This window comes from Mustela putorius, unplaced genomic scaffold, assembly GCF_011764305.1.
Source record: "Mustela putorius furo isolate JIRA1106 unplaced genomic scaffold, ASM1176430v1.1 tig00000174_pilon_pilon_pilon, whole genome shotgun sequence".
Classification (NCBI taxonomy): Eukaryota; Metazoa; Chordata; class Mammalia; order Carnivora; family Mustelidae; genus Mustela; species Mustela putorius.
The window spans coordinates 1,044,496-1,057,356 of record NW_025421304.1 but is presented as its reverse complement, the minus strand read 5'-3'; the positions used below and the strand labels follow the sequence as shown (position 1 = coordinate 1,057,356).

Below are 12,861 nucleotides of genomic sequence, written 5' to 3'. Positions count from 1 at the left end.
GCTCAGCGGGGAGCCTCCTCCTTTCTCTCTCTGCCCCTCACCCTGCTCATACACCCTTTTTCTCCCTCAAATAAAGAAATGAAATCTTTAACAACAAAAACATAAAATGACGGTTACTGGGGTGGCTCAGTTGGTTAAGCATCTGACTCTTGATTTTGGCTCAGGTCATCATCTCAGAGTCATGAGATCAAGCCCCGTGTCAGACCCCATGCTTGTTGAGAAGCCTGCTTGGAATTCTCGTCCTCTCCCCTGCTTGAGCTCATTCTTTGTCTCAAAGGGAAAAAAGGGGGGCTTGTTCCTAACATGTAGTAACTATCTAGAAGAGGTTATGTAATACTAGTATCAGTACCTCCACCATTATTATTATTTGTAGAAAGGATTTTAACCATGTTATACACCTTAATTGACATCAAACGACCAATAGGTGTAAATATTTGTAGAAAAGCTTCTCACCCACATTTATTCCTTATTCAGCATGAAGTTTTAAAAAGGAAGAAAAAATCCTAGGATATAAAAGTTGAGAAAGAAAAAGAACAGTTGAATGAGTCTACATTTACACCCGTATTTCATGCTGTGCAATAATTTTATGCCTGTCCAAAAACCTATTTACATATTGAGAATAACAAAATTCATTTGTCAAAACAGTAGGGAGATATGAAATATTTACTCAATAACTTTCCACCCAAGGACATGTGGGTCACATTCTTTTTCAAAATGGGAAATAAAACTAAAATGTGATCGCCACCAATATCTGAATATTGATAATACCCTTCCAAATAACATGAATCAGAAGGAAATAAATCCCTGAGTTATACTTAAATGAATGAAAATGAACACATTATGTAGAAAAACCGGAGAGCAACTCAGTCTGTATTCAGATAAAGTATAGCCCAATGGGCATGCCAGTGTTTTTTTTTTTTTTTCAAGTTTTAATTTGAATTACATTTAGTTTAAATACAGTGTAATATTAGTTTCTAGTATAGAATTTAGTGATTCATCACTGACATAAAACACCCAGTGCTCAACGCATCAAGTGTTCTCAACAATCATGTTCTCATCATCCATTTAATCCATCCCCTACCCACTTCACCTCCAGTAACCTTCAGTTGGTTCTTTATTAGTTAAGAACCTATTTTCTGGTTTTAGGGATGCTGGTAATCAAACACCAAAAGATTATTAATAAATGAACTGAATGTACAAGACAAAAAGCAAAAAGAATAACAGTAAACTGCATTCAAATATATTAAAGGTGTTAGGAAAAATAAAAACAATTCAAGGAAAATAAAATTACTTCTTTGACAGAAAAAATATAGATACAAACTGGTAATTTTGAGGAAGAAAAATAGAAGATGAATACATGAAATATGGACATGGTTGGGAGATTAGCATATTTACTAATTGGAAATCTAGACAAAGAATACAATATTTGTAGAAAAATGTAATTGTCAGAATTAGAAGGTACAAACCCTTAATAGAGTAAAATGATAAGTGCAGGGAGGAAGAAGTTTTAATGTAGTCAAATAGGTGCACTTAGAACACCAAACCAAGTGTTATGGCCAAAATTTATCAAATATTTAAGGAACTTCCAAATTAAATGAGATAACAAGCTCACCATCAGTTTTTATGAATCTTTCATATTCCTGATGTCAAAATAACAATCACAAAATATAATTTATTATCATAGAACTAAAAGCACAAATTTATTCTTCAGTCTATTAAAATAAAACCAGTATTCACAATCTGAACCCATTACCTGAAGTCAGAAATCAAATACTTCATTTTTTTGTTCTTTAAATATTTTACTTATTTGTTAGAGTGCGGGTACACATAAGCAGGCAGGAGGGGCAGAAGCAGGCCCTCCACTGAGCAAGGACCTAAACTGAAGGTAGACGCTTAACCGATAGACATTCAGGCGTCCCAGAAATCAAATACTTTAAACAAAACCTTACTATCACACTGAAAATCAGGAGAGAACAAGCTAATTTAGATCACTACCTGTTTTTGTATGGCATGCAAGCTAAGCATGGTTTTTACATTTTAAAGTGGTTGAAATAAAAAAAGTAACATGAAATTACATGATATTCCAACTTCAGTGTTTCATAAAGTCGTTAAAACAGAATCACACAAATTCATACATTGTCTGGCTGCTTTCACACTATAACATAATTGAGTACCTGTAATAGACAAAATGGTTTGCAAAGCCTATAATATTTGCTATCTGCCCCATTACAGAAAAAAAATTGTCAATTCTTGCTCTAGATAGTCACTTGCTAAAAAACAGAAGTCCTATTGATTTGGTTAACTTAGTATTCTGTGCTATCCAAACTGAGAACACAAGTAGATTTTGGATAGAGAGGGATTCTTGAAATGCAACAAAAGATAATTCTGTGGCAAATTCTGGAGTTTATATATCTAAATAGGAATAGGAATAGGAAGACACAGATTTAACAACAAATCAGCAAAATAACTGTGAAATCCAGAAACCAGTCAAGAGGTCCTTACACCCCAGGCAAGCACAAGGCCAAGGAGGCAGAAGCCTGGTAGGAATTTCGTGATATTCCCTGTTTTTTATCAGAGCATACCCACCTGCCCCCAAACCAAGCCACATTTAGTTGGAAACCCCCAACTCCCATCTTCTCTCTGGGGATGGAAAGGAGTAGAATGTTAGTCTCTAAGTGACTTTTAGGGGGGGCTACACAAGGAGACCAGTGTCCGTCTTGCTTGTATCCAAGTACTGACAGGAATGTAGTGACAGGTTCTGAGAGGATTTCTGAGAATAAAGACCTGAACTGAAGTGTGTGCTAGAGTCTACAGTACCACTAATAAACACTAGGAGGAGCCCCAGACCATGATTTAGTAACAGCCCCACGGGTAAGCTGCAATATCATAGACAGACACAAGGGGGAACGCCTGAGTAGAAACCAGTAAACCTTTTCAAGTAGTTTACACACACAAGCCCTGGAAGGATGCATGCCCAGAGAAGGCTTGAGAGGTCTCCAGAATCTCTAGCCAGGCTATGTGGAAAAAGTCTTGCCTGTAGTAGAGGAGACCACAGAGTCTGAAACAGCTGACTGCTTCTTCAGATGCTGAATCTCCACAACAAAAATAAGGCAGGCAACTATGACACATTTAGGAACCAATTAAATCTTCAAAAAGCCGAACCTAAATAAAGATATGAGTTGCCCAAGAATTCAGAATTACCATCATAAGGATGCTCAATGAATTAAAAGAACTCAAGGGTCCACTGATAGATGAATGGATAATTAAAATGCAATATCTACATACAATGGAATTTTATGCATCCTTAAGAAAGAGGACATCCTGTCACATGCTACAATATGGATGAACCCAAAAGACATTATGTTAAATAGGCCAGTTGCAAAAGAACAAATACCATATTCCATTCATATGAACTATCCAAGCTATTCAAAATCATAGAAACAAAATATATATACCTAGTCAAGTATATATGTACAGGTATTTTTTGACAATGGTATCTCAGTGTATTTTGTGGTTCAAGGTTTCAGGCCCAGCAATCATGTTGTTGGAGGATATGAACTGATAATTTAGCAAAGTATATGAGACAATTAGTGGTATTTGTATGTAACCAAATAGTTATGGTTAGAGATGCAGGGCGATAAGGTGAAAAGTTGGAGGTGGGATAGCAGGAGAAAGCCCTGGGGAGTGAGTGGTCCTCTCATCTGGGAATCAAGGAGTTGACTACTATGAGATGGATGCCTCCTGGGGAAGCAATGATCTCCATTAATTTTTAGAATGATACAAATCATAGTGACTTCAACCAGATTTCCCTTTATACATGGGACTCCAGAGGTATAAATTTTGGCAGGGAGCAAAGAGTATATGAAGATAATGAGCTAAACACAATGAGCTCGGGATACGTAATGGATTGCTAATATCAAGCAGGAGAAGCAATAAATGTCCTTAGTATGTTGCCTTAGGAGAGGCAGTCCATAGGTGTCACTAGGTGTCACTGGAGTGAAGGTTTTGGTGTTCTGGGCATAACTGTCTGCAGTGAAGGGGCAAAAACATCTCGGTCTTGGGGTGGCGTGATGTCATATAAGGTGATGTCATCTTCCACAGAAAGCTCCTGGAACAAAGTGATCTCATCTGGGATATGGGACTGAGGTGACATTTCTTTCTTTCTTTCTTTTTTTTTCCTAAAGATTTTATTTATTTATTTGACAGATGGAGATTACAAGTAGGCAAAGAGGCAAGCAAAGAGAGAGGGGGAAGCAGACTCCCTGCCGAGCAGAGAGCCCGATGCTGGGCTCAAATCTCAGGACCCTGGGATCACGACCTGAGCGGAAGGCAGAGGCTTTAACCCACTGAACCACCCAGGCACCCCTGAGGTGACATTTCTAAGTGGGTACCTGCTTGAATTGATAAGAATCTTAGCATTTGCCATGTTTTATTGAAAGCGTGACTTTTTTGGAGGGTTGGGGCCTCTGAACTGTAAACCAGTGAAATCACCCAGACCAACAGTGATAAGACAACAGGATGCTGTGCAGCTGCACTTCACAGGTTTTTTGTTTTATGACAGAAATTTAGCTCAAATGGGCCCCATGTCAGATTGGCAGCTACCTGGCCCATGAAACAATCTATGGTTAATGGATCTCAGGAGGATTTGTGCCCTCAATCTGGCCTCCAGTGCTTATGGCAACAAAAAAATGTATAAAGATGGGGACAGGGGTGCCTGGGTGGCTCAGTTGGTTAAGTGCCTGCCTTCGGCTTGGGTCATGATCCCAGGGTCTTGGGACAGAGCCCCACATTAGGCTCTGCACTCAGCAGGGAGTCTGGTTCTCTTTCTCCCTTTACCCCTTCCCCTGCTTGTGCTCTTTCTCTCTCTCAAATAAATCTTTTTTTTTTTAAAGATTTTATTTATTTATTTGACAGAGAGAAATCACAAGTAGGCAGAGAGGCAGGCAGAGAGAGAGAGGAGGAAGCAGGCTCCCTGCTGAGCAGAGAGCCCGATGCGGGACTCGATCCCAGGACCCTGAGATCATGACCTGAGCCGAAGGCAGCGGCTTAACCACTGAGCCACCCAGGCGCCCCTCAAATAAATCTTTAAAAACAAAAACAGGGAGAGACATTATTAAAGGACCGCATGTATAATGAGTCTTTATATACATGGAGATAAGACACATTTCCCTTTTATTTTTAATTTCTTAATTTTTTTGAGACGTGGTGGGGGAGGGCAAAGGGAGAGGGAGAGAGAGAATCTTAAGCAGACTCCATACCCAGTGCAAAGCCCAATGCAGGGCTCGATCTCACAACCCTGAGATCATGCCCCGAGCCGAAATCAAGACTGACTGAGTCACCCAGATGTCCCACATTTCCTTTTTTTTTTTTTTTAAAGATTTTATTTATTTATTTGAAAAACAGATATCACAAGTAGGCAGAGAGGCAGGGAGAGAGAGAGGAGGAAGCAGGCTCCCTGTTGAGCAGAGAGCCCAATTCGGGGCTCTATCCCAGGACCCTAGTATCATGACCCCAGCTGAAGGCAGAGGCTTTAACCCACTGAGCCACCCAGGCGCCCCCACATTTCCCTTTTAAATACAAGAAACGGTAATGAGAGAAAGTTTTTAGAGTTGGTATGAGGTATAAATTAGCCAAGGAACCTTGAATTAAGAGATTAAGTCCCAGGGCAAGAGAGCGGCCCATTTGGGGGCCTGTTTGTCAGACTGGCATTAGAAAAAGAGTTGAGGACACCATTATGTCTCAGTTAAACTATCTGGGACCTATTTGGAACATGAAAGTTCTGTTGGATGCCTCTTTCAAGTGCCCAGTATTATGCAGTCTCAGAAGTGAATTGCATGCCTTGGTTACTATCAGTAATGGCTAGAACTCTGAAAGAAATAAGGTGTGTCCTGACAAGGCCTTATATTGTGGTCTTAGTATATTGTAGAGCCATGTGTAATACTGATTTATATCTTGCGCCTGTGAGGTAACAGACTTTTTAACCCCGAAGGGAATACTTTTCAAGCAGTGGACCAGTAGTCTGTAATGAATGTGAAGATGGAGCCATTTGTTGGCTGGGACACCCAGTGCTAAGATGACTGCCTGGAGTTTGCCCAAATGTATTGTCCCTTGGGTCCTATCATTTATAAAGAAAATCCTGGCTAAGGGTTGGGAAACAGCAACATGACACTGAGTTTTATCACACAAGATGGTTAGCAGTGTTATCTGTATAGTCTACAAACCCTCATTACTATTCAGTTGATCCCAAGAGCTCCTAGGTGTGAGGTAATGGGGGGAGACCTTCTTCAGCATTATGGCATCTAGCAAGGGACTGAGGAGAGAGGAGTCCAGCTCTCCTGCAGGAGGCATATGTTAGTCCAGATTTGGCTCCATCCTGTCTTAAGGAGGTCTCAGGAGCTGTGTCGAGCTTGTGAGGCAGTTTCCATTACCCAAAGCATAATGAGAAGCTGGGTGTGGAGGGTCACAACATCAGGGTCTGTGAATGCTTTTCTTTCTAGGAGAGCCCAATATGCAACCAGTTCCTGGTTGTCTTAATGGCGTGAAGCATGAGGCCAAGATAAGCAGTTTCTTGCATCAGAAGTCCTTGGATAACTTATGGCCATTTTAAGGGGTCCTCAGACTCCAAGAGGCATGAGAAGAAGTTACCAAGGCCTCTATGGTGAAGAAATCTCTGAGGGCACTAATAAGAGTGTCTGTTGACTTTAACTTGGAGATTTTAAGCCATTTTTGAATAGAGACCCATTTAAGGAGGGCTGATTTACCCACGGCAAAATCATTTAGATAAAGTAAAATTTACAAATGAAGACTACAGACCCTCCAAAGGACTAAAACATGTCGGACTTGTATGCCTGTAATGAGTGTGTCGAGTGAGTCTCCTTGCCGGAGTATGTCATTAATGTAGTTCCATACTTTGTACTCCTGGAGAAAAGCAGGTACAGTTATTTTGTTTGCAAGGTTTGTGATGACAAAGCTGCTGAGGTACGCCCTGGGTAGCCTGGAAAAGACATATAATGTCCCTGTGGAGGCAAAGACAAACTGCAAGTGAGAGGCTGTGGAAATAGGCATTAAACAGAACATGTTAGCCAAATCTGTAAGAGCAAAATATTTACCATTTGTTGAATAAATAGAATCAGTGGTTTTAATAATACCAGATATTGGTATTATGGATGGGACCACAGCATTAAAGTTGTAGTAAATTCACTAGGAGGCATCATTCATTCACTTTATATACTTATGTTTTATTTATATATTTATGTATTTATTTATTTTCTTCTAGGTTTAAGGCAGGCAAAATTGGGCTGTCAAATGGAGAAGTAGCAGAGATAATCACCCCTCTATAAATTACAGTTTATAGAATACATTTTAATCCTTGGAAGCTTCTGTTTTAATTTATATTGGGTCATATTACTATTTTAACTAGGAGTCTGTGGCATCCCGTATTATCAGGCCAATTTCCCCACCCCCCACTCCACTGGCTTGTTTTTACTTTAATTAGCTTCAAACTAGTTTTTAAAGTAGAATCAACCAGAAGGTGAGAATGTAAGGGAAATGATTCTCCAACACTTCTCATGTACACTAAAATTTTAGGTTTCTTTTTTAGAATACAAGAGGCTCTTTGCTGTTTACAAGGTGTGTTGGGAAAATGTCCGTTCTCCTGTTTCTCCTTTACTCTCACACTACTACCACACTTGTAAAACTTATGACACCAAATGTATGGAGGTTTCCCCACTCCATGCAATTCTGTGACAGCACCTGGGGGCCTACAATTTAACTCAGTTATGACACTGTCTACCTGGAGATAGCACCAGGTCTCATAAGGGTCAGTCTCACATGACTGTCCCCTCACCACCCCAACCCCCACATATACTTCAGATAGAAATCACAAATCTAGGTTGTTACTTATGGTTCTGACCCATCAGCTATAATGTAGAAGTTCCCAAGGTACCCTCCTCTAAGATTTGATTAATTTGTTAGAGCAGCTTACAGAACTCAGGAAAAACAGTTTACTTGCTGTTTACCAGTTTCTTATAAAAAGATAAGATAAAGGACATAGATGAACATCCAGATGGGAAGGTTCATAGGACTAGGTCTAGGAAGATCCCGAGTGCAGGAGCTTCTCTGTCCTGTGGAGCTGGGGTGTGTCACCCTCCTAGTATGTGAATGTCATCAATCTGGAAACTCTCCAAACCCTGTCCTGTTGCGATTTTTATGGAGGCTTCCTCAATAGGTGTGATCAATGAACAACTCTGTATCCAGCCCCTCTACCCTCTCTGGAGAGCTGGACTTCAGAGACGCCCCTATGGCAAGGAACCGGGGGTGGCCTCTGGCCCAAAGCCAGCAAGTGATTGAGGCCTTTAGTCTAACCATGTGATCTTGCAAACAGATCTTTCCCTAGTTGAGGATCAGATAGACCATAGTTCTGGCCAATATCTGACTACAGCCTTGTAAGACCCTAAATCAGAGGACCTAGCTAAGCCATATCTGGACTCCTGACAGAGAAACTCTAAGATAATAAATGTGTGTTGCTTTAAGCTACTAAGTCTCTGATCATTTGTTAGGTAGCACTAGATGACTAACACACCTAGGTTACCAGAGACCAGTATTCATAAATGTCATAGCTTAGTGTTTCTCATTACTATCTCTTCTGTGAGGATGATGCTTTGTTTCAGAGCTAACAATTACGTGCGTGATGCACATCCAAAGTCCGCTCTTGTCTGCCTATGAGAATTACTAGGGATGTTTGAACCCTTAGCCAGAGCTAATCAAAGAGAATATCTGGAGCTAGGACCTGCTCGAACGTATTTTTAAAGAACGCTTTAAAAATTATCTTCCCCAAGAGATATATTAACTACAAAGGAAGAAATAGTACCTTTAGAGTGGAGAAATCAAAGCATCTTAACCATGTGATCAGTGGTGACATCACCAACAGGATACATCAACATTGTGTATCATCTGGTATTATCTCTGAGGATATATTACTTCTGTAGTATTAATGCATAACCTTAATGTAGTCAGAGAAAATACTGAATCAAACCCAAATTGAGGAATATTCTACAAAATAACTGGCCAGTATTCTTTTTTTTTTTTTTGGCCAGTATTCTTTAAAAAAAAAAAACTAAGTCATGAAAGACAAGAAAAGACTGAGGAACTGTCACAAATTGGAGACTAAAGAGAAATAACAAGTAAATCCACCACAGGATCTGGAATCAGTGGCAAGGACTACAGTAATTACTAGTTTGTTCTGATGTTAATTTCCTGGTTTTGATAATTATACAAAGGTTATATAAGACATTAACATTAGGAGAAACTGGATGAAGACTATATAAGAACTGTTTTTGCAACTTTTTAAATCAAATTTTATTTCAAAATAAAAATAAAAAACCTCTCTATACTTGAGAGTTTCTCAAAGTATTTACTTTTGCTCTTCAGAAACACAGAGACATTTACTTATACTTTGGTGACAGCCCAAGGACTGAGCTGGAGGAATGACAGTAGACCAGGTCATGGTGCCATGACCTTGTCGGAAAAACAGAAACACTTGCAATGCTTCCTGCATTTTGAAACATTTCCCCCCTTTATTTTGTTTTTCACTTACAAAAGTAATATATGTTTTAACAAGTAAAACAATACAAAGGTAAATAAATCCCCCCACCAAGATAACCAATGTTAATTAAGACCTTGCTGTAAATCCATCCATACTTTTCTTTGTTCATAGAAACATACATGCATATATATACACATACAGGAGTTTTACTTTTTAAAAAAAAAATAGATTCAGATACATTATTCTGCAATTTGCCCTTTTCACTTAACAATATACCACGAACAAATTAGCAGAGTTCTAGTTCCCCACTCAAATAATTTTACTTAATCATACATTTGATATATCATACTTTTATATATATATTTCTTTTTCTATTTCGCTTTCATTTTCCCTCTCTGACTCCCTCATTACCAATCTGCATCACCCACCTCCCTCTAACCTAATATATACTCTTCTATACTTTTCATCATGCATAGAAAAATCATAAACAAGCGTATATGGATACATGTTTTTTCACTCAGACAGCTAGAGGAGTTCTGTCACTGATTTACAGAAACAGGCTATTTTATGTACTTACTTGTACTTTTTTTTTTGTTTAAGGAAACACTGTGGAATATTATTCAAGTCCACTAGCATGGCTTAATTTTTCCACCTTAATGGCTATATAAACAAGAATCTATGGAATGGATATACTAGTTTCTCCCCTCTTCCAGTTTCCCTACTGATGGGCATTTATTTTGATTCTAGTGCTTTATTGCCAGTAGGAAAAATTTTATAATACACATATTCATCTGTCCTTTATGTATTGGGGTTTTGCTTCTTCTTCTTCTTCTTTTTTTTTTTTTTTAAAGATTTTATTTATTTATTTAACAGACAGAGATCACAGGTAGGCAGAGAGAGAGACAGGAGGAAGCAGGCTCCCCAAGGAGCAGAGAGCCCGATGCGAGGCTCAATCCCAGGACTCTGGGATCATGACCTGAGCCGAAGGCAGAGGCTTTAACCCACTGAGCCACCCAGGCACCCCTGGGGTTTTACTTCTAAGAGAAGATTCCCCAAAGTGGCATAAGTATTTTAAGTTATAAAAGATGTTGCCAGATTGTTTTTTGAGAGAGCTGAATCTGTGTGTCCACCAGCAGGGTATAAGAACAACCTTTGCTGGGGACAGCAAAAAGCATTCCTGCTATTTTCTGTCAGTTTGGTTGCATAGTTATCTCATTATGACTTTAATCTGTATTCCCCAACAACTACCAAGGCGACACATTTTTTGATAGTCCCACCGGCTACTTGGATTTGCTTTTTACAACCTTCTATTCATATTCTCTACCATGTTTTGCCATTGAGTTATCTCCTTCCTGTCAATTTGAAAAGCACTTCTCCACTGAATGGCTTTGCAAATATTTCACCCCAAATTATAATGTATTGAGTTTGTTGATGGCATCTTTTGCCAAACAAAAGATCATAGTTTTACATAGTCAAGTTTTTCCTATTTTTAAATTTTTAAAAAAAGATTTATTTATTTATTTGACAGAGAGAGAGAGAGAGATCACAAGCAGGCAGAGGCAGGCAGAGAGAGAGGTGGAAGCAGGCTCCCCGCCAAGGAGAGAGCCCCATGTGGGGCTTGATCCCAGGACCCTGAGATCATGACCTGAGCCGAAGGCAGCGCCTTAACCCACTGAGCCACCCAGGCACTGCATCCTATTTTTAAATTTTTATTTAAGTAGACTCCATGTCCAGCATGGAGCCCAATGTAGGGCTTGAACTCATGAGCTGAGATCAAAAGTCAGAGTCTTAAGGGACTGAAGCACCCCAGCACCATAGTATTTAATAGTTTTTATCCTGTGTTGATAAAGTTAATCTAACTTCTAGATTGTACATGTAGTCTTTCATTTTCCTTTAAGAACTGTATTATTTTAAAATTTTAAATCTTAGGGACGCCTGGGTGCTCAGTTGGTTGGGCAGCTGCCTTTGGCTCAGGTCATGATCCCCACATCCTAGGATCGAGTCCCACATCGGGCTCCTTGCTTGGCGGGGAGCCTGCTTCTCCCTATGCCTCTGCCTGCCACTCTGTCTGCCCGTGCTCACTCTCTCTGGCAAATAAATAAATAATTAAAAAAATTTAAATCTTAAATCCACCTGGATTTTTTTTATATGGGTGGGGCTGCTAGCCCAACTTTAATTTCTTCCTGATTAAAAGCCAATTGTAACAGAATTCTTTATAAACATCTATTTCAGGATTTTCTATGCTGTTCCATTGAAAGGAACAGGTTCCTCTGCCAATACTTTATTAAAGTGACTTCACATTATATTCTGACATCTGGTATACAACTTTCTTTTTCATATTTTTCTTGTTTAGACTATTAGAACAAATGTTCTTCCATAAGGACTTTAAGATCATTTCACATAAGATTTTTTAAAAAAGGCACAGATATTTAGTGTAATTCCAAAAGTAGTGCATTTAAGTTATTAGATGTTTACGGAGAGGAACTTTTAATTTCTATACTGTCTTCTCAGAAAATTATCTTTTAACTCAAAACAATTACTAGTCTCATTTATTAATATAAAATCATATCAGCAAAAAGTTTTACATTTTTTTTGTTTATACCAATTACTTATTTTCCATTGTCTTCTAAGACAATATTTAGTAAAAATAGAGAGCAGTGAACACCCTTATCTCTAATACTATTAAATTCTTAATCTTCAAAAGATGGTTTTAACATAATATATGCTATAGAGTTTTGGTAAAGATACTCTTTTTTTTTTTTTTTTTTAAGATTTTATTTATTTATTTAACAGAGAGAGATCACAAGCAGGCAGAAAGGCAGGCAGAGAGAGAGGAGGAAGCAGGCTCCCTGCTGAGCAGAGAGCCAGATTCGGGGCTCAATCCCAGGACCCTGGGATCATGACCTGAGCCGAAGGCAGCGGCTTAACCCACTGAGCCACCCAGGCGCCCCGGTAAAGATACTCTTAAGTGGTTATTACATACTACAATTTAACTTGTATTAGATTGGAAATATTTGCAAAATCCAATTAAATATCTTCCAGCATCTATTGATGGCATCTTCTCTTTCATACTATTGATTTTATTGATGTATTTCCTATTACTGCATTGACTCTGCATTCTTGGAGCAATTCTTCCTTGGTCATTATAATACATTGTTCTTAGGTATACTGCTGAATTCCATTTGCTATTATTTTAATTATAATTTTTTATTTCTAAGCTCATGGGTAAGACTGGTTTGGGGTTTTCTTTTTTCCACTGCTATGATTTGGTTTTGGAGTTAAAACTTACTCTGACTTCATAAAGTAAATTGGGGATC

At 38.8% G+C, this 12,861-nt stretch overlaps 1 protein-coding gene; it reads right to left on the bottom strand.

The window, feature by feature from the left end:
* The window catches only part of ZNF568 (zinc finger protein 568), a 131,487-nt gene that overhangs the window by 96,452 nt on the left and 22,174 nt on the right, over positions 1–12,861 (bottom strand).